Source organism: Jaculus jaculus, chromosome 12 (assembly GCF_020740685.1).
Source record: "Jaculus jaculus isolate mJacJac1 chromosome 12, mJacJac1.mat.Y.cur, whole genome shotgun sequence".
NCBI classification, from domain to species: Eukaryota; Metazoa; Chordata; class Mammalia; order Rodentia; family Dipodidae; genus Jaculus; species Jaculus jaculus.
Genome location: NC_059113.1, coordinates 63,556,871 through 63,562,494, shown reverse-complemented (window position 1 = coordinate 63,562,494; position 5,624 = coordinate 63,556,871). Strand labels below are relative to the sequence as shown.

The following is a 5,624-nucleotide window of genomic DNA, read 5'->3' as shown; positions in this document are numbered from 1 at the left end:
CAATGGAGTTCTACTCAGCAGTAAAGAAAAATGAAGTTATGAAATTTGCAGAAAAATGGATGGACCTGGAAAGGATTATACTAAGTGAGGTAACCCAGGCCCAGAAAGCCAAGCGCCACATGTTCTCTCTCATATGTGGATCCTAGCTACAGATGACTGGGCTTCTGCGTGAGAATGAAAATACTTAGTAGCAGAGGCCAATAAGTTGAAAAGGAGACATAAAGGGAAGAGAAAGGAAGGGAGGAGGGTACTTAATCGCTGATATTGTATATATGTAAGTACAATGATTGTGATGAAGAGGTAATATGATGGAGAATGGAATTTCAAAGGAGAAAGTGTGGGCGGGAGGGAATTAACATGGGATATTTTTTATAATAATGGAAAATGCTAATAAAATTTAAAAAAGAAATAAAAAATTAAAAAAAAAAGAAATGCTGAGTGACACTGATTTTTAATTACATTACAATTAAGTACTCCAGGTAACTAAACATCTTTAACTCTTACTTTTATATTTTGCAGATCCCTTTACATTTAAGCATTTTTTTAAAAGTTGTTTTAAGGCTAGAGAGACAGCTTAGTGATTAAGGCAGTTACCTGTGAAGTCAAAGGACCCAGGTTCAATTCCCCAGGACCCACATAAGCCAGATGCACAAGGGGCACGCACGCCTGGAGCTTGTTTGCAGTGGCAACAGACCCTGGTGTGTCCATTTTCCTTGTGTCTGTCTCTCTTCTCTATATATCTCTCTCTGCTTGCAAATAAATAAATAATGTTTTTTAAAAAATTGTCTTAGGGCCAAGCATGGTGGTGCATGCTTTTAATCCCAGCATTTGGGAGGCAGAGGTAGGAGGATTGCCATGAGTTAAAGGCTATCTTGGGACTACATCATGAATTTCAGGTCAGCTGGGCTAGAGCAAGACCATATCACAAAAAATAAAAATAAAAAAATTGTCTTACATATTTAAATTTTACTTTGGTATATTTTAAGTGATGAAGATAAAGCTAATGTTGGTTTTAGCACCACTACAAATGAGGATGATATGTTCTTTCATTAATTGCTTTTGTTATGACTGTTTGCTTATCCAGACTACTACCTTACTTGAACCAAGATTCTATATTTAAAGGGATTCAAGTTTCTGTATTCACTATAATTTGGATTCAAAGCAAGCTATTACCTTTAAATTGACCAAGTTTTACTTTAACCATCTAAAAGAATACCATTCTGGGGTAACACTGTTTTTAAATCCAAGTTCTTAGAACAAAAATAGACAATTTTTTCTATGCATATTTCAATGTATATTCTTCATATCTGGAAAGTTACAAATGTTGAAAAATAACTAAAGACTGCCAGAGCCCTGTGATACATTCAAACTCTGACAAATTTAATGTAACTTAAATTTCTTCTCACTATTAGAGATACCCAGAGATTTGCATTAACTCTTCATATTTAAATTATACAAAAGGCATCAATATCTAATATTAATGGTATTTTATAACTTGAGCTGATATTTGTAAAGTCAGTATTTAAGGTGTCCTATAATACAGTTAATTAAGATCAACAGTGACTCTTATTCTGGCTCTAAAATAATAAATAATAAGATCTAGTTATTTCCACAAAACATAAAAGTCTTAATTATAATAGATCTGACTTTTCATTTCTATTATAGTCAATAAAATATTTGGTTCAAAAAATTATAAAATTTTTATTGTTATCTGATTTCTTCTGTTATTTGACTGTCCATTCAATTCCCCACATGGGGACCTGATACAATTCAAATATAATGTTAGGTCAGGACAAAATGGAGTAACCAAGAACAGGAGGGCAACAGAGACATAAGGAAGTGGGTCATTCACATTCCTCAAGGAACCATCCAGCCATTATCCCTTCCTTATTAACAATGCCCCAGGTCTAGGTTTCCTGCCTCCTTTGTCTCCCACCTGGTGACTTCTGGTCTCACACCCTATGGTTAATGTAAAGAACAAAGGAGTGCCTCTCCCCTTCCTCACCTTCCCCCAACTGAAGAGTTCTATATAGTCCACTGTCTATGATCCCAAGTCAACTGCTCCACTCTTGAAAGTCAGTCCTGGCAGCTTGTGTTTTCCCCAAATAAAAAATTCCATCTTTGCCTCAGAGTGGTATCTGTGGTCTTGGTCACTCCTGAACCTTACATGTGGTACCATGACTCAGATAGGAAGGCTTCTGGTTGCCTTCTTAGGTAGCCAGACCTCCTTTTCCCTGACTGGACCACCGAACTGCCATTCGACCCTCTGAAGGCCTCAAACCATCTCTGTCTGATACAGGCTATCACAACCACCACAATTCGGCCTCACTGTTGTTCCATCTCCTCCTTCCTTCTTGGTTAAGTGTCCCTCTTGAGTGGGCCTGCTCTCAGGGTTCACCCCTCCTCTTGGAAGCTTTGCTGGCATGCCAGGCTATACCCCCCAGCTAATAGGCCCCAACCCCAGGTCTTAAGAAAGTCGCACTCTCAAAATCTCAGGTTTCTTACTCTGTGGTCTACCTTACCCTAAGGAGCACCTTTTGGTTTGGTTGCACCATTTCAGAACACCCCTTCTAACTCCTTCCTCTCCCTCTCCCTCTCCCTCCTGAGTTCTTACCTTCCATTGCCACTAGCTTTCATCTTCCACAGCCAGCCACTTTCACAATCAGGAGGACAGTCACCTTCCTTTCCCACTAACAGGCTAAAAACCCAACATTTGCAACCTGTATGGCCTCTGCCTACATGGGAGGTGCAGACTCTGTTCACCCTAATGGGCCAAGGGGTAATATTGGTGTCCTGTGTAAACTCAGCTTTAAGCTCTGGTTTATTTTTGTCTCACCTTTGTTTTGCTCTTTCCCTGACATCTTATCTTTCTCTGCAACTCTGCTTGGCCACATCCATAAGCTGGACATGAGTCCAAATGGCCTGAGAATGATACTTTTGAATTCCAAATTTTCACTGATTTAAAAAACTTCTGCCAATGTACAGGCAAATGGTACAAAATACCATATATTCAAACATTTTTTTCACTCTGCATACATGGCCTTCTCTCTGCTCTACCTGCTTTTTTCATCAGTTCCTTCTGGCCACCTCATCCCAACAGCTCCTCCAGATCTAGCTCTCTCAGCCTGTCCTGACACCCTGCCTGGTAACAAAGTTTGCTTTTAGTCTCCAGAGTTGTAAATATAATAGAAATTTAAAATGGGAATGCATAATGTCTGAATAAATGAATGACTGAATGTGAAGGGAAAATGGTTGTCTAGAATCTATATGAAAAGTGCACTTAAAATGAATGTGTGTTTGAGTAAGTACGTGGCTCCCAGCCCTAGGGCTGCAGAATGATTTCTGTTCTGAGCAGTGCCATTTCACTGTGGGGATGTTTTCCACCAAGCACACTGTACTACAGGGCATACCAATTTTTATTGTTGAGTGTCCCCCAGAAGAAACACTAAAAGTAATTAAGATCATAGAATAAAAAATACAAGATTCTCCTACTCTTAAAGAGTTGTAAAATGGCAGTATCAGAAAGCAGCCTATAACCCTGAGGGAACTCTACCTGGAATTTAGGAGGAAAAAATGGCTTTTTCTTAGCTTCCCTGCCTTGCAGAGCCAGGGGCTGCAAGCACAGGAAATCTCAGTATCCTGGCCCCAGCATGATGATAGGAAAATGCCAAGTTATTATAAACAGATGGGGACTTCTTATAAGAAATTTGTAACTGTTTTACATTTATATTTCTATGCTTCTATGGAACTACTAACAGACAGCAGCCTCAAGATTTATTTTTAAGTTTAGAAGTACTCAATACTAAATTTGTTAAAAAAAAATCTAAAATTTCTAATGTTTAAATCTGCATTCATATTTTTAAAAATGTGTTTCAGGTAAATCATAAGAAATAAAGTTCCAAAATCTATGTTTATTCTGGGTAAATAGTATAAGTCAAATCTGATCTACTCTTTCTTTTTTTTTTTTTTAATCTTATTACAACTTTTTAAAAAATTTTTATTAGTTTTGTATTCAGCAAATAAAGGCAGTTTGGTACCATTCTTAGGCTCATCTGTGACCTACCCCCTCCCCATTGGCCCCTCCTTGTTGAGGTATATGGGTCATGCATTGTGGAGTTAGCCCACAGTTATTGGCACAATAAATGTCTCTGCATATCATGACCCAACATGTGGCTCTGACATTCTTTCTGCCCCTCTTCTGCAAAATTTCCCTGAGCCATGTTGGGTTCATTTTTAGTCTGCTTCAGTGATGAGGTGTTGGGGGCCTCTGAGGCTCTGGCTCTCTGATTTGGTAGGAGTTGATTTTTCTCTGTGTTGGTCTCCTCCCTTGTGCTGATATCCAACTCATCAGGAAAACAGCACCCTTGCTTGTTAAAAATATGGACCGCTTCACGAATTTGCATGTTATCCTTGCACAGGGGCCATGCTAATCTTCTCTGTATCATTCCAATTTTAGTATATGTGCTGCTGAAGCAAGCACTACTCTTTCTTTAAAAAAGTTATTTCAAGAGGCCTTTTAAGGGAAAAAATGGTCATATTGAGCTGGGCGTGGTGGTGCACACCTTTAATCCCAGCACTCGGGAGGCAGAGGTAGGAGGATTACCATGAGTTCAAGGCCACCCTGAGACTCCATAGTGAATTCCAGGTCAGATTGGGCTAGAGTGAGACCCTACCTCGAAAAAAAAAAAAAAAAAAGGTCATATTAAAAGTGTTATGATAAGAACAATAAGTTTTGTTGGTAGTTATGAGATGAGCAGACTGAAAAAGATAAACTGGAGGGAAAAACTTATATGTTGGTTGTTATACGAGTAAGCTTAAACAGGTTAAAGACAAAGTACTTAATCATATTACAGACTTCTTGAGATATAAAATGACTATTAGCCTTGGGTTTGCATCAGACTAACAAAGTATGGCTCTGGCTGGTGGCAGGTTGCTATGGTATTCAGGTTGAAAACTTTAATTCATTGATGTTAATCTTGTCATATGGTCATAAAAGACTAAATTTAGAGTACCCAACCAAGTTAACTAGTCCTCTATTTGACAACATTTGAACTAAATCTTTAGGTTATTATATCTAAAACTCTGCCTCAAAAGAACTATTTATTTCATGGTGAACAGTAAAAAAAAAAAAAAAATCTTAGCAAAGTTATGTTGTGATTTAAGATGTAATCCCTCAATTCCTACAATAGTCAGTCTTAATACTTTAGATTTAACTTATGTCATTACTAAACAAGTTTACCAAAGTACTACAGACAGAACTATAGAGGTGAGTAAAGCTCAAATAGTTAAATATGGTGTCATAAAACTTTTGTGTATGTTAAGAGGTTAAAAATATTTCTTGGGATGGAGAGATAGCTTAGCAGTTAAGGCATTTGTCTGTGAAGCCTAAGGACCCCAGTTTGATTCTCTAAGACCCATGTAAGCCAGATGCACAAGGGGGCACATGCATCTGGAGTTCATCTTCAGTGGCTGGAGGCCCTGGCATGCCTCCAGCCACTTTCTTTCTTTTACTCTCTTTCTCGCTTTCTCTCACTGCCTCTTTCTCTCAAAAAAATAGACAATAATAAAATATTTTAAAATATATTTCTTTTCAGCTCAACAGTTAAAGGTGCTTATTTGCAAAG

At 38.0% G+C, this 5,624-nt stretch overlaps 1 non-coding gene across 1 annotated transcript; it reads right to left on the bottom strand.

Moving 5' to 3' along the window:
- Positions 1-4,373: 4,373 nt before the first annotated feature.
- Positions 4,374-4,480, bottom strand: LOC123453825. The gene has a single exon (XR_006633003.1). It is a non-coding gene; the product is annotated as a U6 spliceosomal RNA (small nuclear RNA).
- Positions 4,481-5,624: the final 1,144 nt, after the last annotated feature.